Below are 23,096 nucleotides of genomic sequence, written 5' to 3'. Positions count from 1 at the left end.
GTGGTCTGCATTTTGAATATTTTTGGAAATTATTTATCAACAATCATATCCTATAGATTTTTTCCTCTGTCAGTTCAATTTCTATTATTGCAGTATGCTAAGACAGAAAACGTGGCAACAAATGAATTTATTTTGTATAAAGGCAGAATCTCCTAAGATTTGTAGAATAACACTGAGTGGCAGGCTATAAGATTATGTGGATACTTTTAAATGTTACATAACAAAATAGTTTTATCTTGGAGGGTTTTTCTTAGGCCCTCTGGGTTGACTGTCACTCCTCAATATCAGCCCTATCAATTTACTTATTCTGTAAACTCAGCATGCAAAAAGTGGCCACTATGATATTTCTAAGACCGAATAAAGTGAGGAATATAAGACATTCCTACAATAGGAAAATGACTAAATAATTTGTGGGGTGTTATCACAAAAGAATAAGATATAGTACTATGATACAGAGGTAACTAAATACACAGCATAACCTTCAAGAGATGTTTTATGTAAGAGAAATAATCCATGGAACACAAGTCTGGGAGGAAAAGACAAATTATTTTAATAATCTTATTTCTGCACCACAGGATAGTATTGTGGGTGATTTTATTTTCTCCCCCTCCCCACCGCAAATTTTCTATAGTAAATATGTTTTCCTCCATATAATAAAAAATAGAGGTTGTTCATCTGAAGAACATTGTTGTGTGGAGTTTTCAGGGATAATGTCTCCATACTGGTGACTGTACCTGGCATTTCCTTTAAAAATATGGGATTTCAAGAACATATGCTTGCAGAGATTAATTATACAAAACTCAGTATGTTTCTCAGCTCCTTCTCTTGGACACCTGATGGTAATAAGATGACTTTCATGAAAGGGAATGCTGTCAGCAGTAGCTGAAAAATACACTCGGCACGGACTTCCCTTGAGATGATCATCAACATTAGTAAGCAAGCTGCCCAAAAATGTGGCACTGGGCAGAAATCAAGTAATCAAAAGCTACTTTCTGTCCAACAGGGAGAAAGATTCATTTCAGAATCACTTAAAGTATTATAAATGGACTTAAATCTTTGGATCACAGGAAATGGACACCATGTTTTGAATCAGAAACATCTACTTTATGACTCATCCAAAACTCATAAACTAAGATGCCCACTCTCCCCAGAGTGTTCGGATGATAGAAAACAGTTCCTAACATTCTGGTAGGAATATTGCTACCCTGAAGAGGGAACTAAACTAAACCGATTCCACCAGGAAGAGAAACAGACCTGGAGAGAGTCACTGTTGAACAGATACTCATTGGGCAGCAGCTCTGATTACTTGGGAGAACTCAGGAGTTAAATAATGATCAAACCTGACAATGTCTATGCCTCAAAGAGATGAGACTCCAGCAAGGAGTGGGGGCAGCAATCAGATGACCACATGCAAGATGTGGTATGCACGTGGCTCTAAGTGGTGCCCCAGAACATAGCAGGATAAGGGGATATCAGGAGACGCAGGGCTGCTAATTAAATATGGACTCAGGGGGAACTGAGGACATACTGCAGGGAGGGCCTAAGAGAGGTAGGAGTGTCTCCTGGCCATCTGGACAGCAAAGGTCAAGGCCCCACAGGAAAAGTGAAATGGCAAGTCAGCTCAGGAGAAAATGAGCAGGAACAGGAAGTGGGGATAGATTGTAGAAGACCTTTTTGGGTATTTTAAGGATTTATATAAAGAGTGGCAATCTTTGTAATGTTTTGAATAACCAATAAAAAAAAATAAATGAGTGGATGGAAAGGGACTGGAGAGGTCTGAGCAACAGTGTGACACCTTTAGGATCACTCTGACCCAGGGCAGAACATCTCTGGTAGATTCTCAGCAAATTTAAAGTCAGATACTGCATCCATTGTAGGGTATGAGAGAAAGAGCGTTAATGACGACTGGGATCCGCTGGCCCAAGGGACTGAAATAATGGGAGTTGCTTTTGCTGAAATTGTAGAAGATACAGGTTTGTAATGGCTGGGAGTGCAATCGAGAGCTCAATTTAAGAAATGTTTAATTTGAGTTCTTATTAGATAATTCTTGAGGATGTCGAGGGCCTGGATCCATCCACATTGACAACCACAGTTACCTCTTGAATTTTCGGTTATGCAAAGCAAAATATTGGTCCTACAGATTCTTTCTTGTGAATTCTGGATGTAAAACTCTGACAAAGTCTCCTTTTAGAAAGTAATGACATTTCTCCATTTTGAAGCCATCTGCCACTATTCCTCATCAGCCTCACTGACGATGATGTTGTCAAGAGCTCACTCTCTGGGTTGCATGTGACAGAAACACAACTTAGATTACTTCAAGAGGCTAATCAATGTTAACTTAAAAATGCTTTTAAAAAGCCCAAGTATTTGGATATCAAAAAAATTAAGTGTTTAATGGAAGCTACAGTAGTATCCTTGAGAATCCTTGTGTTATTTTACGTTAATCAGAAATATCACCTATGCTCTGTGCTGATATAAGCCTTGCATATAGAATTCCAGGATTCTGAGTAGGTGATAATCGCGCTTTGGAAGCAAGGTGGTAAAAGGCTGCAGTGTGTGTTCCGAATTTGCAATGTGCTGACAAGAAGAAGCTCATCCGATTAATGGTAGTACTTCCAGGTTGACCTAGGTTTTGAGGATTCATCCACTCAGCCAGCCTTTCCACAGATAATGAGTGCTAGGTTTGGACTGGTGAGTGAGTTTGGAAGGACTCTTTCCCTTCAAGGGTGACATATCAAAGGGGGAGAAAGAGAGCACGTAAAAAACAAATGCCATCTTAGTTCTTTATGAACCAGGGATACAGATCATTTTCTTCCTAGTAATATTCACAAGCGCATTACTATAATTCTTAAACAGGATTCAGAGCTGGACCCTGTCAAAGGTTAGGTTGATTAGTAGGAATAGTTTTAAAAGAGTCAGTTTTACTTCTACTTTGGCACATGTTTGAACAATTGTTAACATAAAATTTAAAAATTAAATGTACCATTTAATATGCCCAGGGGTTTTAATGATCTTTTATGGATTTCCCACACATTGTAGCAAACTTTTCCTTAATAACATCTGCAGGTCACCATGTAGAGTGTAGGCAAATTGAAGCACCAGGAGGGCATAATTTTGAAGAGATTTTATTCAGTTGTTGAAATTCCTATCAGAGGACTGATCTATCAGCACAGAAACCCTGTCTATCTGTGATTACCTTACCCAGCTCCTAAGCACAGAGCAAACTCAAAATAGATACTAGCACCACATGAGTCATGAATATTTTAATTATATGGTTAGAGGAGTGCTTAAGAGCATTTCTGGGTCTGTATGGCTGTCCTGCCACGTTCTCTGCTTTTTCTGTAAAGTCATCTAGCTCTATGTGCCACAGCCCTTTCATCTCTAGAGTGAGGATCCTCACCACTTCCAGGCCATGCAGTCGCTGTGAAAATTAAGAATCAATACAGGAAAAGTACTTGGAACTGTGACTGGAAATTGCTCACTAAGTATTAGTCATTCATAGTATAATTATCATTATCACTGTTATGGACAAATTTGTACTTTAAATTGGTTATTTATATGGTATATCTAAATTATAAAAGGTTTTTTCCTTCTTCTTGCAATTTTACTTCATTCATTGTATGTTATTGTTACATTCTCACTAACTTATAATCGGCCTCTTCCTTTGTGAACTGTCTTCCCAATTCACTGTTTTTCACCAATTCCATCATGACATTAAACCATCTTGTGCGACCATATTTCCCAATGAGTAATCACATCGATTATCAAGTCTGAAGAAAGAGCTCAACAAAGCTGTCTGCATACATCTTCACAATCAGAATTTCAATATATAAATAATGGTGTATTTATATGTTTTACTAATTCAGAACTGTTACTGGGAAAGACAAACATATTTAGTAAAAAGTTGTAAATACAGAACGTTTTCAGTGTACGTATTTCCAAGCCAATGTTCTCCTTTTTTCTAAGAGCAGCCACATGATATGCATGATATTGGTTAGTCTTCCCTCATGATCAGGCAAGGATAATGTTCAACTGCCATAGGAGCTGCTGCTTGTGAAGGTACTAAAATGTTTTGTTGCTAAACTTTTGCTCTGTGATATTTATTATGCTGGTAAGCTACCAGCCATGCTCTTTCCCGCCTTATACATAATGCAAAGATAAATGTGCAAACTTCCCTGATAAAATTGATGCTTATCAATTAACATCTAAAGCAGTAGGATTATGTTTATATATATTTTAAACTATCAATAACAATGCTGGCCCATTATATCCAACTTCATGTAATTAAAGTTGTTAGACATTTTAGCCAGTAAATGTATGCTTTCAAATAAATTTGGAAATAACATATGAATGCAGGAGTGGACTAATGAAATTGGTGACAAAACATAATCACTGCCTCACTCCTTTGTAAAATCAGTTAAGCAGATAAATTTACTAGAGTAAATTTTGAAAATTAAATTAAGGAAACGGTTTTCTGCAAGCAGAAATATTAATGTGCTAAAATCCCCTAATTTCTTCCCTCCCCTTTCTTATCACCTGTAGAATGAAAATAAGAAGGAACTGAACATGGATGGCTTGGCTCATGAATGCTCTCAGTCATTTTTGGCTATAAAAGAATAAACAGCACAACTCAGATGGGTGTGCTGTGATAGAGCAGCAATGAGACACCACGATCAGCTGGGCATCATGAGAACATTTCAACTGAAATTTCCGTGGGACACTCCAAAATGTAAACTGATGATTTCTCATAGGCTACTTAAATCATAACTGCTCCTTACTGCAGGTGAGTTTTACCTGTGAACACACAGTCAACAGAAACTCAGCTTTGAAGGTGACACAGCTATCTCTGCTTCAGTTTTCAAAGTATCAATATCTACGTGTGCACCAGAATCTCCTGAGCATTACCTGTTAAAGTATATTGCCATCTTTTGAATAATGTGAGAAAGAAAATTAAAGAGCGAAAAAAATACCACTTCCAAGTCGTTGCTATTAAACTTATTTCTGCTTATCAATAACACCCAAGATTTGGGGGAACTAAAATTTAATGGAAATGAACCCATTGAAATGCATCCCATTTAAAAAGAACAGTGCACCATAAGATTTTTCAAAAGGTGCTTATTCATTTTCATATGGAGCCTCCATTTAAATATTTAGGGCTATCATGAAGACTAGACTATGTGGGGCTTGAGTAAGGGTTTGGACCAGGTTTATATCACTCAGTGGGATTAATGACCTGACTAGTCCACTGAAAATGTTGAAGGATGCCATGATTTTTAATACAGACTATTTTCCTAGATATTCAAAAGGTGGGAAAATACATACGGGTTTTCTTGGTGGTCGCGTTAACTGTGGCACTGAAGGGGCCGGTGCCTGCACTGTTGTATGCCCGGACAGCCGCGTAATAGGCAAGGTTGCTCTTCAGTCCCCGGAGCCTGGCTGAGGTCTCGTTTCCGGCCACTCTCACCTTGCTTGAGGACTCCTGCTCTTCCCCACTGACGCAGTACCGCACCTGGTGAGGAAGATGCACCAGATGAGAAGGCTGGACCCAGCACCACCTTCCTCATTCTGTGGTTTTCATTAAAATGAGGACTGCGATTTACTTTCTTCTTTATTTGACAAATACTTCCAGAGGATCTACTGTGTGCCAGGTGCTGCATTAGGCTCTGTGGCACAGCAGTGTACACACAGGAAAGGAACCCTAGGAGGAGAATGAGGACAAACATGTACACAGACAGAGCAGATAAATTTAGAGTGTTGAGCATGATCAGACTACGATATCACAGTGGGAGAAGGAAGGGGAAATCTGCCTGCCTTCTCAACTCTTAACCAACTGAGCCCAAGGTCAAGGCCAGAACACTGGCAGAAAGGCATGAACTCTATGGACAGCTGAGGTTCCTTCCTGGAAGAAAGTGAACTGTCAGAGGAAAACATTATTAGATTGAATGTCCTGCAGTGCCAGCCACTGTCAGGTGACTAACAGTGCACACAGAGCTGCACCAGAGGGAGTAAAAGCAGTTAAAAGGGCTTATTTTCAATAGGAATGGGCATTAAAATATTTTTCATATATTTCATTATCCTGGGCCACGCAAAGTGACCTTAGACATACCAGGACATATAAAGAACTCAAAATACTTAACACCAACCAACCAACCAATCAATAAATGGGCTAAGGACCTGAATAGACACTTCTCAGAAGAAGATATACATTCAATCAACAAATATAGGAAAAAATGTTCAACATGTCTTGTAATTAGAGAAATGCAAATCAAAACTACTCTAAGATTTCATCTTACTCCAGTCAGAATGGCAGCTATTAAGAATACAGAAAACAATAGTGTTGGCAAGGATGTGGGGGAAAAAACACACTCATACATTGCTGGTGGGACTACAAGTTGGTGCAACCCATCTGGAAAGCAGTATGGAGATTCCTTAGAAAATGTGGAATGAAACCACCATTTGACCCAACTATCCCACTCCTTGGTTTATACCCAAAGGACTTAAAAACAGCATACTATAGGGACACAGCCATATCAATGTTTATAGCAGCACAATTCATAATAGCTAAATTGTGAAACCAAACCAGATTCCCTTCAATATATGAATGAATAAAGAAACTGTGGTATATATATCCAATGGAATATTACACAACATTAACAGAGAATAAAATTGTGGCATTTGCAGGTAACTGGATGGAGTTGGAGAATATCATGCTAAGTGAGGTAAGCCAATCCCCAAAAGCTAAGGGTAAATGTTCTAATAAGTGGATTCTGATCCATAACAGGGAGGGAGAGGCATGGGAAAAATGGAGGAACTTTGGTCCTGCAAAGGGGAGAGAGAGTAGGGATGGTGCATGGGGGCAGGAAAGATGGTGGAATGAGATGGACATCATTACCCTAGGTACATGTACGACTGCACATATGATGTGATGCTACATGGTGTACAACCAGAGAAATGAAAAGTTGTGCTGCAATTGTGAACAATGAATCAAAATGCCTTTTGCTGTCATTTATACCTGATTAAAATAAATTAATTAATTAAGAGAAAGATATACAAACATATGGTGAAAAAATATGAATATAAGAGAATATTTGCTGAAGGGAGGAAAAAGGTAGAGAATAAAATAAAAATACATTCTTAAGTACTTACAATTCACATTATAAAGTATTTTACTATAAAATTTTGTGTGCTTTCTTTTTTTGAACATACAGATTGTCTATAAGTAAACAAAGTAAATACAAAAATTTATGCAAATAAATGATTTAGGAAAGTTTACATATTCTTTGTGTAGATAAGACCTGGTATTACTATCTGCTGATCTAAAGCAGGGGCCACATAGTAAACACAACAGCAGATCTACTAGGTTCTCACAAGGGCTTAAGCATATTTTTTACTTTTATAAATATAGACAATCTCTGTTCGCTCATTCTTTCTTCTTCTCCTTCTCCTCCTCCTCCTCCTCCTCCCCCTCCTCCTCCTCCTCCTCCTCCTCCTCCTTCTTCTTCTTCTTCTTCTTCTTCTTCTTCTTCTTCTTCTTTTTGGTGTTGGGAATTGAACTCAGGGACACTCAACCAGTGAGCCACATCCCAAGCCCTATTTTGTATTTTATTTAGAGACCGGGTCTCACTAAGTTGCCACGTGCCTTGTGGTCCCTAAGTCTGGCTCTGAACTGGCGATCCTCCTGCCTCAGCCTCCCGAGCTGCTGGGACTACAGGTGTGCCCACCACACCCAGCTCTACTCTCTTCATTGCAGTATATGGCCACCTTGTTCTGGCCTTTATGTTTTACTGTTGAAGGCAAAATATAAAAATAGGAAATAATTATTATAACTTATACAACTAAAAAGCAATTTGAGCTCAATGAAACTGGCAATAATTGCTTCTGAGTGCACAGAATGTTGGAAACGGTAAAGGCTTGTGACCACAAGAAACAAAAACAAAAACTTAAAGACTAAGTACATAGCTCAGTGGCCAAAAAGGAAAAAAAGAAGAAAGAAAAAGGAAAGGAAAGAAGGCTTACGGGACTGGGAAGCTGGACATAGGACAGAGCAGATTTTTAATAATGGAGCTACTCAGCTTTGCCTGATTGGAGGAGGATAGACTTTCTATTTAATTAATTAATTAATTAATTTTAAAAAAGCAGAGTTCTAATTTTCATGTAAAATGTCCTAAATTTAGGGTTGACTCAAAACCAATACTGTGTTGATAAAACAAAATGTGCTTATGGGCCACAGCTGATTACAAGTGTCAATCCTCTGTACAAAACACACTACAACTTATTCTCTCTTAAAACACCACTGGGTGAGTGTTAAGGCCCTAAATGATAAGTGAAAGCAAATTATATATTGTGCTAGATCAAATTCTCCCTATGTATGTGCACATGGAAGGATATGTACCCTTATATTCACACAAAATGCTGATCTATGGATGCCTTTATGTGAATTTCTCTCAGAGAAGGGTTATTAGTTTTAATAAGAATCTCAAAGGGAGGATGTGAGCCCAAACAAGTAGCATTGAAAAGGATACATGGTTTCTTTTCTAATGCCATAGCCAAATAGCCTGTTAATGGATACTAAAAGCTTTTATATATGGTAGACTCACCAAGAGAAAACACTGTGTGTTGTTAGGTCTAGATGAGCCGTAAATGATAAGAAGATTTCCCTGCTCCTAAGAGCATTGTCTAGTTATTAACTAAGAATGATACAGATCAATAATTATAATAAAATGTACCAGACACAAAACCTGAAGCTTGGGATACAGCATAGACGGGGGTAGCATATAAATATGACTGTAAGACGGCAGCAGGGAGGATTCAGGTGGTAAAATCAGGACCGCCCAAGCTTCCCTCCCCTGTCAAGTTCCAGTGTCAGGGTTGTTCCTTTTCTGACATATCAAACTGGTTGAACACAAGTTGCCTAAGAAAATGTTCTTAGGAGGCTGATTTAAAGAAGACATAAAAATAATTTATAATTGGTAATGTGGAATCTCTTTTTGTAAATCCGTTTATAGAAAGTACTTGAAAGTTCTTGATAGCGGCCTGTTTTAAAGTACTTTAACCAATCTCCACGCATCAGAAGGAGAGCTTTATTTTTAGATCTTAGTTGCTGAGAGGTATTAGAAACATTTAGACACAGAGAAAAATTGTGACAAAGTTGAACATGATACTAGTTAGTGAAGACTGATTATATAATCTTTTTAAACAGCTTTCCTTAAAGAGCTGAATAAATATTCATGTAACTAAAACATAAGGAAACAGAGACGTGCCACTAATATTGCCAATTTTCTGAAAGAATTCCATTATGTTCCAAGAAATTTTGTTCAAAAATGCTTCTATAGTGCTAGATCATTTTTTTAATAAGGTGGAATAGTTAAGAAAGAAATAAGAAAGACAAATATCCCATTTTCCTCTCAGTTGTGTTCTGGATTTAAATAATAAAAGTACTCCAACTGAGAGAAGAGAATATTTCTATGCTAGTTTGGATTTTTATGGGCACAATCACAATACAGGAATGGGAAAGGAAAGATGTCTATGTTGGAGGAACAAACTTTGAAAATGTAATTGTGCAGAAAAGGGTGAATATAAAGTTGACAGAATATGAAGGTGGCATCTACAAAGGATGATCAGAGAGACACACATTACCAAGACACACCCTGTTAATAAAACACAAGACACACCCTGTTAATAAAAAAGCCAGTGTAGATACGACTAGAGGCAGGGCAGCTAAATACACTGATGAGTAATGGATTATAAAATAACTATACCTAAAATGTCCAAGTCTGTTTGACAAGAGATTGAATCTATTATGTAAGAATAGGAGATAAAGAAAAGAGATCAGCCCAATTTGAAAAACAATAAGTAGGACTTGTAGACCTGCAAAAATGCAATGATTAAAAAATTAAGGAAATCAGTAATAAGAGTAAAGCTATAGACTGATAGTGGAAGGGTGAATTAATGAGCCCAGGACATAGCCTGAACAAAGAAATGAAAATTACCAAAGCAAAGCTGTGGCATTGAGAACAGAATGCAAAGTTTCAAACAGAGTTCCCAAAGGAGAGATAAAGGAAAAGGCAACGCTCAGAGGAAAAAATGGCTGAGATCTTTCCAGAGCTGAAGATATGAGCATTTTCATGGTGCAAACTCTGAATTTAGTGAGGGAACAATAAAAGGCACAGGAGAGGTTGGTTAAGACTGCCTTAGGTTCTCAACCATGCTTCATCCCTAAGAATCTAAGGGATCCAGTCTGCTCCTCTGAGCCATTCCTGAGCCCCTGAGTTGGGGTTTACAGGTGAGGCTGGGGCCTTGGAAGGAAGGACCTCATTTCCTGACAGAGTAGACAGCAATAATGCAGGTCGTGATGGGCAGGGGCCTCTAGGTTCTGGTCATTACTGCTGACAGCAGACATGTACACACAGCTGTCCCCCTGATCCATGGGTTTTCCCTCTGTGGTCTCAGCTGCCCTCTTTCAAAAACAGGCAATAAGGGTAACAACATACACAAAGATACTTTGAGAGACTACTTTCATAAAATCTTTACTATGGTATATTGTTATAATTGTTCTATTTTATTATTAATTATTGCCATTAATCTCTTTATTGTGCCAAATTTACAAGTTGAACTTTACTGTTTGTGGTTTCAGGCAACCACTGGAGTTCCTGGACCATGTCTCCTATGGATGAGTGGTGGCTAGGGATAGAACCCTCCATATTGTGGAATTACTAAATGACTTAAACGGCTTCACTCTTAACAGTTTAAAAATGTTTCCTTCCTCTGACCATGGAGATCTACCAAACTCAGTATTCAAGTTCTCAAATTTTCTGCATCTATAAACACTGGTAATTCAATTTTCTGATGAGATAATATGGTATTTTTTTCCTTCAGAAAAATAAAACCAGTTCACAAGTCAATATATTTTTATCTGGATGAATAAACAGAAACAAACTTGAAGAATGTCAAAACTAAAAATATAATTTCAGTTTCTGTGAGTAATTTGGTTATTCCCAAAACTAATGTTCCTGCTCCAAGTACTCCTTAATATCACTGCATCAGATCTTTCATTTAATTTAAACATATAATGAAATATAGCTTATAAAACTAATGTATTTAAAAGTAGAACCTTTTTTTAGGCTTGAAGGAAACAGGTGTTAAGTTGGAAAAGCTCTTTTAATAGACTAAAATAATTTTATGTGTATTTACAGATTTCTAGAGAGATGAACACTTTAACTTAGCTATTAGATTGGGCACATTTAAATCAGCAGAAGCCAGAGGGGGAAATGCATTTGAATGTCTTTTAGGGAGATAAGTCCAGGTCTGTCCTCCTCTGCTTTCAGCCCGGGGAGAGGTATTTTGTACGTCCTTGCCCTCTGACTTCTCTTTGGGTTTAATCAGCAGGACTCAGGAGAGACTGGGATGTTTTCTCCCCACCATTTATAGTGCTGTGCCAGGGTTTAGTAGGGACCTTCTAACAAAGAACATAGCAGCACATGGGCAGTGAGGGTCATTCCCAGAATCCCCCACACAGAGTGAAGCCTGCTACACACTGGACCCTCTCCTCTCTGCTTGTCTCCATGGTATTGGAAACCACTCCTGCTGTATCACCGAGCCTCTGTCCCTCCCAAAGTCTGCCTTTTATTCACCTAAACACATTTTACTTTTTTGATATTGATGTAAGAATATCTCAACTGTCTGTACCCAATTTTCCTATGTACATTCAACTCATGCCACAGTGAATTGAATTCACTGCAAGACAGCAGGAGATGAGACCCCGGGCACATAGCTTTTCTTCAAGTGGAATTTTCATATCCTCAAAAGAAAAAAAAAAAGGTACTCAAATATTTAACATCTTTTTCTATTCTGATTAAAAATCAGGCCCTGTGCACATTCCATACAGTTGTGGGAACAGGAGGCTGGAGGAAGGCATCTAGAAAGTTTGGTTTGGCATTCTGATATATTACATTTCTTAAGTTCCTCTGCCACACATAAAAAATAATCCTATGCGGTTCCCCCCAAATATGCAGCTCTTATTATTTTGCAAATGTTGACTTGTTTCATTTGCTTATTAAATTTGTTCTTCCCAAGGTTTATTCTTTCTTAATGTTTACTTTTATTAACATGTAGTAATGGTACATATTTAGGGAGTACAGCGTAATACTCTAATGCCTGCGTGTACCTCACATAGGTCAATCAGAGTAATTATCTTTTCCATCTTGTTATCATTTCTTTTTGTTTGGAACCTTGGAGTTCTTCATAGAAACAGTGAAGAGATTATTGTGAACTAGAGTTTATTTTTTCTAAGCACAAAAGGACTTTAAAGCCATGGTATATTCCAGGCAGGAACTCTAGCGCTCTCTCCTCTTGGTGCCCACTTTCCATGAACTTAATGGCTCTGGATCCTCTTTTGTGGGTCTGCCTCTCTTATTCCTATCCAGAAGGGCACCAGGAAAGATCTGAGCCTGAATTTAAAGGCACAGCAGATGAAATAAATTGGAGTCTAGGGAAATGAGCTCAACTACTGGTTGGTCAAATCAGAAAGAAAATTAGTCTAGATGCTAATGATGATGTGTGCTCAGCATGTTGCGAGGCACACGATCAACTCACGCCAAGATGAGAGAAAGGTAGGAGATATTAACGATTTTAAAGCCAAACTGGGGAAACTGCAACCCACAAAGTTAGCCACAGGACTGATAATTAAATACTCTGCTAAGTCATTTATGTTTCTAGGTTAATTTTTAAATCATTACTGAAACGAACAAAAGACATATTTTTAACTTGGTGGAATTACATAAATTATTTGAGATTTTTTTCTAATTAGTACATCTTTCTCTTAGCTTGTCTTTCTCTTCATATATTCTACCAAGCACTTGGGGAAGAAATTTTTAATCCTTGTTTTTCCTTTCAATACAGTATACATGTTACATTTGAGTATTTTGTCTGCTACTCTCTATACAAATAGATAAGATATGATGCATTTTTTTAAAAAAAGCATTTATTTTTTAGTTGTAGTTGGACTTAATAACTTTATTTCACTTATATATTTTTATGTGGTGCTGAGGGTCGAACCCAGGGTCTCCCATGTGCAAGGCGAGCACTCTACTGCTGAGCCACAATCCCAGCCCCAAGATGCAATGCATTCTAACCCATAATTGATACCAAGAAAAGTTCCATATCCTTCTCATCTTTTGCCTCTGACCCTACTGGCAACAGGCATGAGAGTCACTCGGGGAGTGTATTTTCCTTGTGAAAAGTAGAAAGTATTCTTCTACTCTTTGCTGCTTTTCAGTTTTCTTTTCTTTCAATGAAATCTCACCCTGAAGCCCAATATATAAACAGAAAAAAAGCAGAAGCTGCAAGTCTCTCAGGGTGGTTTTAACAATGGCTGCTTTATCTCTTGCAATTCTCAAATGATGCTATGAGTTATGGACGACTGTTACTCTATTCTAACTGAGCCTTGGAGAGCTTTAATTACTTGCTTAAGAACATGCAGCAGTGAGATAGCAAAGCCCAAACTGCATTTTTTCCATCAACACATAGTTTGTGCATGTCACCCATGTGCCCGATATTGTTCTGTGAACTTGGGAGATATCATCAAACAAACACACAGAGTTCCTGTCCCTTGTGGAGCTTATGCAGTAACCTACTAGTTTTGAATGCAGAACTGTCTAATTCCAAAATGGTAGAGCCTTAACTAGAAAATATGAGTTTCCACTAGCATTCTTTGATGTCCTTCAGTCAAATACTCTTTCCTGACATGGCTAAGAGATACCATTCCATTTTCATATAGAATATTTTTACCTGGATGAGTCCTTGTCAGTTTAAATTGATATGGAAAAAAAATTAGCATCTCCTTGTCCTCATGCTCTCCATTAACTACCATCAACTTTCAAGACCCCTACAATGCTTATAAGCCCACAGTTCTCTTCTATGTAACCTCTCCTTCATTTGTCTCCAGTATTTCACAAGGTACAACCAGATTGGGGATATGATTCTGCCATTATGGCTCATACAGGGCAATTATCCATAGTGGGACTGTGTCTCAGTCCAACTCCTTCACTGAGGAGAGTCACATGTGTTCATTTCTTTAAATTCCCTTTTCTCTTTCACATGAGAGATCACATTGGACCCTTGACTTTCTAGGTCTGGCTGATTTCACTTCGCACGATATTCTCCAGTTCCATCCATCTACCACAAAATGCTATAATTTCATTCTTCTTTAAGGCCGAGTACTCCATTGAATATGTATTCCACATTTTCCTTATCCATTCATTTGCTGATGGACACCTGGGCTGCTGCCATTCTTGTCTGTTATGAATCAAACTGCTATAAACATTAATGTGGCTGTATCACTACAGTATACTGATTTTAGTTCTTTTGGATAAATACCAAGGAGTGGGATATCTGGGTCACATGATGGATCTATTCCTAGTTTATTGAGAAATCTCCATACTGCTTTCCAAATTGGTTAGTAGTAATTTGCAGTGCTACTGATGATATATGAGTGTACCTTTTCCCCACATCCTTGCCAGCATTTATTATTTGTATTCTTGATGATTGCCACTCTAACTGGAGTGAGATGAAATCTCAATGTAGTTTTGATTTTCATTTCTCTGCTTCTTAAGATGTTGAACATTCTTAATATTTTTCATATTGTTAGCCATTTGCATTTCTTCTGAGAAATGTCTATTTAGTCAATTTTCCCATTTATTGATTGGGTCATTCCTTTTTTTTCTGGTGTTAAGTTTATTGAGTTATTTATATATTCTTGTTATTAATCCCATGTTAGAGAAGTAGCTGGCAAAGACTTTCTCCCACCTCTCCATGTTTTTAGTTACTTCCTTTGCCATACAGAAGTCTATGTCTCATCCTGCACAAAAATCCACTCAAAGTGGAATAAAGACTTAGGAATAAGACCAGGAACATTGCAACTTCTAGAAGAAAACACACCGTCAACACTCTACAATATGTGTACAGGCATTCATTTTGTTAATAAGATTCCCAAAGCTCAAGAAACAAAGCCAAGAACCAACAACTGGGAGCTCAATTTCAATTACAAATTCAGGTATTGCCCCTGAATGGCCTGTATGCAGAGCCTCACTGCTCCAGTGCTGTCTCTGTTTCATTTGATAATATTTATTCAGGCCAATGCTATGTGGTTATAGGGAACAGAAACTCTCTTGAAGCTGCTCAGATAGAAAGGGGGTTCAGTGTCAAGAAGGACAAAGCACTATGAAAAAGGATGTAAGAAGTCCACTTGAGAATTGGGCAGTTGTCAAAGAGCTCTTCTATTTTACTCTTGTAAGGTTGTAGGGACCTTGTTTCTCTCCTTGTGAGGGTGAAGTGGGGAGATATCTGCTCTATCTCATCTTTGCAGACATACTTTTTCCTACATGCCAATGGCCTAAGAAGTGTGAACTTGGCTACAAATATGACATATGACCACATGACCCTCATTAACTATAACCTCTGTATTCCTTACTTAAATATCTCACACAAGAATCTGACTGGGTCAGCTCACTGTGCAGACCAGTTGACTTTGGTCACATGGTCACTGGGATACAACCACTGGAGACTGTATTGGGGAGTGGAGGGGTACGTGGCTGTGTCATGCTAATATGGCTATGTTAGTCTGCCACTGAATCAGCAATTACACATGAGGGCAGTTTCCTAAGAAGCCAGCAGTGGGTGGTTGGGATGAAGTCACAACCATGACCTCGATAACAGCATTGCTAGATAAATCTTAAAATGTGTTTATCTCACCACTTCCTAATTCCACTGTTCCCTATGAAATATGGGGTACAGTTCACGTAGTTCCTCTTACATTCAAAGTCATCTGTGACCTGCTCTCCTATGCCTCGGTGGGCATCACCTTCAGTGTAACCTTGGTTTTGTACACAGCCTCTACTCCTTTACTCCTCCAAAATGCTGTGCTCAATCTGGAATGTTCTCAGTACCTCTACATTCATTTCCTTTCCCTCCAAAGTCCTGGTTAAACCTTCCTACCATCTGGAAGTCTGTAAATCTGGGTCATCCTTCTTCCTCAAACACTTCTTGCTCAGGTGAACTATTCCTACTTCATTATATTAGGTCTTATGATGCCCTCTCTTTTGGATATTTCATCTTATTTCACCATACATCAAGGTCTCTGGAAACACAAATTATACTACGGGCAGCTGAATTCTCTAGAATTCAGGAGAGAATCTCACAACCAAGGACATAAGACCATAGCTGGAGGAAGGTGACTTTCTACTGACATAGCCATCCAATGATAGGACCACAGCCTTTCAATCTCACCCTCAGTTTTCAGTCAATCCATCATAAGATCTGGCTGACAGTGCCCATGACTGCCTTTCATATTCACTGTTTTGTTTCTTTTCCACCCCAACTAAGGTGGTACTCATGCCCCTGGCAGGGTTAAATTAGGTATGTACTAATAATCAGATGGCACAATGTGTGGGTAAGAAAAGAGCAACCCAGAACAGAATTCATATAAGTTGTCATTGTTCAGAAGAAGTTTTAGTGAAAGAAGCAAAGTAGCGTGGTAACATACAAACACAAGTTAGTTTACCTCATAGCCAAGCAAATATCCATTGCTCAACTTCCAAGGAATGGTGTTCCACAAAACTTCAATTTCTGAAGAAGACAGGCTATGGGCAGAGACTTCAGTTGGGGCCATTGTAGACTCTGTTTAGGAATAGAAATTGAAAACCAATGATCATTTCTGCAGTTGAATAAAACAATCCTTTGACATCCTTATTTTTGAGAAAGCATTTTAACATAAGTGAAACTTTTATAGTCATCCCATAAAAATATTTGAAAACAAGCACCATGTCTTGAAAACACAGACATTGATCTATTGCTGAGGACGAGGTGGCCACAGTGCCACAGGGGTTTTCCTTGCTCAGCGCCCACAGCAACCTGTGCCTTCCTCTCTTGCACCTCTTTCTCAGTATTTTCTTCTTCCCTCTGTTCTCTCTACCCCTTTTTCCCCTCTCTTTCACCCCACACCAGCTGCTTGGGAACTCCTATACTACTTTCTTATTTGGGTCAAACAAAGTCAAAGTCAAGTTCAAGTAAAGTTCATTTACTCAGCAAGCACTGAGTGCCTAATTTCACACAAGGGGCGGTGTGACTTTGGATACTGACTCTTTTGAAGGAGTAGGTAGACATGCCCATGTGATCTCCAGTAAGAACACCCCCTTATAATGAACATTCTTGGGGATTCATGGGAATCTCATAAGGCTCAATGATAAAGTCTTCCTCTGATTCACTGAAATGTCTGAGTGTATTTCCAACAAGCCCTCATTTTTTTCTTAGGCAACTAAATATCTTTCTTATGTGTGAACAGACAGCCCTTTGACCAACTCCTCAGAGTGATAAGGATGATTCAGGAGAAGGGAGGTGAGGGGCACAGGAATATGCCAAAGGCTAAGTCTGTTCCCTACTTCCCACAGCCAGTTCTCAGGCCCTAGATGCTGAGGGCAGACAGTGTCTGATGTCCTCCTGCTGGCTAATTTCCATCACTTCCCAGACTCACAACCTGCCCTTGTAATTCCTGGAAACTCTTGGAAATGGGGTCTGGTTATGAATGCAAGACTCTTTCTTTTGCAAAGATGCCTATAATACCTGTTTTTATCCTTTTCAGAACTCAATGGGAAATGAGAAGACAAGAATAAGGGTGGCCGTCCTCCGTCCTCAGAAATATGGAGTCTATTTTTAGGAATGATAACTGTGGACCTTTTTTTTTCAATTTACTGCCAGTTCTGAGGTTAGGAGAGACACTGGGATATACTGCACGAGCTCAGAATGCTTAAGGCCAATGGCCCTGGGTTAAAATCCTGGCTCTTAATACAGGAGTTTTGGCAGATTTATTCATCTCTTTCATCAGGCTTTCATTTTGTAATTTGTAGATGGGAGACTTTTCATTTGAAAATTCTAATTAGGTAACTCCTGGCAGATGGCAACAATGCAATACAGATTGGCCCCTAACATCTTTGTTAGGTGGAACCACATGAGGTGGCCAATATTCAGTTGCTGTCATCTATAAAATAGTGATTTGCTATCATTTTCTAGAGTGATCTTGAGATGTCTCAGAATGTGGAGCAGATTTAAAAGGATAGAATGACTCAATGGTTTTCTAGTGAAGTGTGTGTGTACACAGCAGAATGATGCAATGAGGCCAGAGTGACAGGTACTCATATCCCTCAAAGGTTCACATTGTACATCTCTTGGATGGCATCTTGGCCCTCGCTTTCTGTCTTGCTAGTGACCGTTTCTCAGTTGCAGAAACCACAACAGAACTTTGAACTAGGGTAGCTTCCAGGGACTATTTTATTCTTCAACCAAGAAGAACAGGGTTGCAACCAATTGTTAGATTCTCTGTCTCTCGAGTCTTACACTTCAAGTCAGTTATGGTTGATCTTTATGACCTGCCCTGGGGACATAACCACAAGTTTGATTACTGTTGACTTGAGGAAAAAAAATACCCCTAAAGCCACAGAGAATTTTCTAGTCAGGTTTGAGCACAACTAGCTTATCGATATACAAACTTGTTTCCCGCACCTTCTTCTGCAGAGAACACTGTTGTCACTGGGCTAAATGGGCCTTCACCTCTGTTATTATAGACACCCACTTTGACTTCATAGGGTGAAAATGGCATGATGCTTTCGTTCCTGAAGACGTATCTTGGGGTGTCAGGGGATGTCACCACTGTCTGGATCCAGTTGGTAACCCCAAGAGGGCGGAAAGCAACCACATACCCAAAACCTTCACCATTCTGCAGCTCTTCAGGGACTGGCTGTAAAGAAAAGGCACATTCTGTCACTCTTAAAGACAAGGGCATAGCAAAGTGATGAGTCCTCATCCTTAGTGTTTCCTATTAATTTGTCAAATAATAACCTTCACCGTATCAAGTCGGAGATTTTAAAAAGAAGAGGAACAACAGGGGCACATTTAATTCAGCTGATTTTTAAGAGACATATAATACTCTTACCAGGCACCGAGGTACTGAGCTAGACTTCTCAGTGATTATTTGACATATGAGTGTCTTTAAGTTCATGTCTGGGTTTCTAATAACCCATACTCTGAGTCTAACATACTAGATATTTTAAGTCAAATAAAAATTATCAAATCCCTAGTGTTGGTTTTATGGAAAGAAATCATACCTTGATACAGTGATTAAGTACAAAGGAGCAAAAAAAAAAAAAAAAAAAAAAAGAAAAGAAAAAGAAAAGAAAAGAAAAAGAAAGTAAATACAGCTTACTGAACTCAAGGATGCATGGACTCATGCCAAAAATTCTATTGGCATTTATCACAAGCTCAGGATGCTTTATTTGTTTGTTAACATATTCAATTAATATAAATAAATTTAGTGCTAGCCCCCCCTATTTCATACATGTTAATTACATTTTCCCCCTAACTTGAAAAAAGCAAAGGATAACAGGAAAGAAATATAGACTCAAGCACCTGTGGGGATGTGTGACATCATCAGCAGGACATTCCAGGAATGCAAGGAGAGCAGTGAGGGAACCTCAAGAGTCAGCAGCCAGGAGTTGACTCTCACCCTCTGTTTAGCAGCCAGGTGTCCATGTGCAAATTACTATCTTTGTGCCTCAGTGTTTTAATATATAAACGTTCCAAGAATGAAATAAGAAAACTTTTGCAAAATGACAGGAACAGTGATTAGCACTGAAATATTTGCTACCGGTGCTACCAGCAGTGGCAACAGCGGTACCATTATCAGCAGCAATAGCAACGCCAGCATCAGAACCCACATCACAAGCACCACTGATAGTACCACCAGTACCACCAACACAGGCACCACAATTCCCAGCACCAGTGTCACCAGCACTGGAGACATGAGAACCAGTAGCACCTGTTCCATCAATAGTACCACCACCAAAACAATGACCTACACCACCAGTACCAACACCTCCAGCAGCGGCACCTGTGCCACCAGCTGTATCACCAGCACCATGAAAATGAGCACACACACCATCAGCACCATCAGCACCAACACCAGAATAACTACATCTGCACACCAGTGACACCATGAATACCTGTGTTCCCAGCACCACTACTAGCACCTGTGCCACAAAACCCACCACCAAAAAAACCAGTAACAAATTGCACCACTACTACAACCACTACCACCACCAGCCCCCACATCACCAGTCCATCCCCAGCACCACTGTCACCAACCCGACGACTCTCAGCAGCATTAGCAGCACCGCCTCCATAAGCACCAACAAAAGCACCAGGCCCACCAGCAGCAGCAGCAGGGTAGGAGCCAGCAGCAGCCAAAGCTATCTCATTCATAGCAGGACAACCAGCATCAGCATCACCATAGCACCAGCACCAGAAGCAACACCACCTGTGCCACCTCCAACACAGGTGTTATTGGTAGATCCAGTACCAGCACTAGAACCAGTACCAGAACCACCAGCACCCCCAGCAACTGCACAGACTCAATGTGCAGTACCCAGTTCATTCCCCCAGCAACATCTCCATTAGCATCACCAGCACCACCGCTATGACCGCCACCAGCCCTAGTGCCATCAGTACTATTACAAGAGCACCGTGAGCACCAGCACCACCAGGACCATTCCTCCAGCACTACTAGTGCCACCAGCTCAAGGACCAGCACTACCATGGCAACAACATCACGTTCAGTACCACCAATAGCGCTGACACCATTACTAGTATCAGCAGCACCAGAATCTGCACCACCGGTATCAGTACACTGTTCGAATCAGGAACATCACTATAAGCACCATCACCAGCGTCACCAGCATCACCAGCATCGCCAACATCGCCAGCACCATCACCAATATTACTACTAGGACTAGCACCAGTACCATTACCACCAGAACCACCAGTGCTACCAGCACTAGCGTCAACTATAGCATCCTTAGAAGGAGCACCATCAGTACCAGCCCTGCAGCATCACTAACAGCATGGACACCACCCAGGAGGCCATAAGGATCATGAAAATAGGAGCACTCTCATGAGGGAAGTGCTGCCTGGACACTTACATCCCAGGTGATCAGCAGTTCAGACCGGCTTCCGCCTCCTCCACTGACTTCAGAGGGAGGCACTTCTGGAACTGCGTGGGTCAGAGAGAAAGAGATGAAACCCTCTTTGCATGTAGCAATATTTATCCAAAAGAAGACTCATTGTTGCTTTTAAAATACATGAAGGAGCTTCATCATTGACACATTACACACACACACACACACACACACATTCACAGATGCCTTAGGTAACGACCTAATGTACACACACACACACACACACACACACGTGCGTGTATATATCCCATATGTATACATTCACAGATGCCTTAGGTAACAATGTAATGTATATTGCATGAAATTATGAAATATTTGGGGTGAGATCATCAGATGATTTTATTTTACCTGAAATTATAAAACATTTAAAACCTCTCAAGAGGTAATAAAAATGAAACTTATTTGTGACTGGTGTGAAGGCTAATAAAATATGGAAAATGGATTCACCAGGGACGCTGGGAAACCACTCCAGCAGGAACCCTGAACTGTGGCTATTCCAAGCAGAGACATGAGTTTCAGAACAACAGTGGCTTTATGGAGGAAGGATGCAGACTGGGACCCTCCCATCCTGGTAGGAGGTATTTATAAACCTCAGGCAGGCATCGACTTTCACACTTCTGCTGAGAACTTTCCTATAGTAAACTCAACGACACAGCTAGCATATAAATTCTTTGAAGGTGGGTCTTTGTCATGCCCATAGCTGTATCTGCAAAGTCTGCAAAGTGCTGAGCACACAGTAGACACTCCTGAATACGTGCGGTGTGAACAAATGAGCAGGCTGTAGGCAGGCACCGGCCCCCATGTCTCCTAGTACCTGCCACATGTACCACGTGCACTGTGCCAATCAAACGGCGTCACTAAAATGTGGAGACATATCCTTGGACTTTATCTTGACTTAGTTAGCTCCTAAAGTGACATGCTTGCTGTTTCAAATATTCTATTAGTTAATATTAATTAATATGCAGATTATGAAAAGGAAAGTTTACGTCCCCTCAGCTGTCTCAATAATGTGATGCTGGATATGCATTCCACTTCTAAGTCTTAAAATTAGGATAATTTTAGGATCATAAATCCATTTATATTAATAGTTACCTTACATGGAAATTAATAACAATAATTCTTACTTAATTGAACAGTTGAGAAGCCAAAATATAATACCCATCAATTGTTTGAGCTCGTGTGTGTTCACTGAGCTCGGTGACAGAATGAGATTTCCTAGCAGCAAAAATTCCAAATGCCATTGTTTTGCCAATTTGTCAATGTTTGTTTTAAATGAAAACAGCTCTTCCCTACTAACAGGGTAACAATGTCAGATAGTAATTATAACCTTAAATGACAAAAATGTATTCACTCAACATGCACTAATGATGGTCTAGGAGGGATTGAACTCCTGGAAATGTCATACAACATCAGAGTCACTTACATGGGTTGACTAAAGCCATATGGCAGATTTCATTAGAAAAGTCAGATAATTGTGACACTGCATTATGCATATGGAGTCCCCACTGGGCCTGGAGACCAGGGCCAAGGGAACTGGAGATGCACACCCAGGGACATCTTTTCACCCATTACTCAGAAAACAGAAACACTAACCTGCCTCTTCAGTTCTTACTTTTTCTGAGGGTAAACTGGGTTCTCCACCTCCGATTTTGTTACTGGCTACAACCCGAAATTCGTATTCCACCCAGGGGTTTAACTCCACTACGGTAGCTGTGTGTGTTTTCCCATCGATGACCTCAGGCACTACAAAGGAACAGTTCAGAGTTGTCAGAGTCTGTGGTGCCCAGCAAGGCCTTGAAATCCTTTCCTAAGCAGGGACAGTGGCTGCCTCTCCCCTTACCTGTTGTAACAGTTTGCCAGCCCACAGAGAAAGGTGTCCTTGCTTGGATAGAGTAGGAGATAACCGGACTGTGGTTGTCTGTGCCTTCTTTCCAAGACAGCTGGTCTGTGGTGTCTGTGATTTCTTCTACCTTCACATATCCTGGTGGTCCAGGTGAACCTAAAGAAGGTGAGTGTGCATACCACTGTCACCCACTTCCA

At 39.8% G+C, this 23,096-nt stretch overlaps 1 pseudogene; it reads right to left on the bottom strand.

The window, feature by feature from the left end:
* The window catches only part of LOC143640580 (contactin-3-like), an 87,358-nt pseudogene that overhangs the window by 7,036 nt on the left and 57,226 nt on the right, over window positions 1-23,096 (bottom strand).

The sequence above is a fragment of the Callospermophilus lateralis genome, unplaced genomic scaffold (genome assembly GCF_048772815.1).
Source record: "Callospermophilus lateralis isolate mCalLat2 unplaced genomic scaffold, mCalLat2.hap1 Scaffold_341, whole genome shotgun sequence".
NCBI classification, from domain to species: Eukaryota; Metazoa; Chordata; class Mammalia; order Rodentia; family Sciuridae; genus Callospermophilus; species Callospermophilus lateralis.
This window is presented reverse-complemented; position numbering and strand designations above follow the sequence as displayed.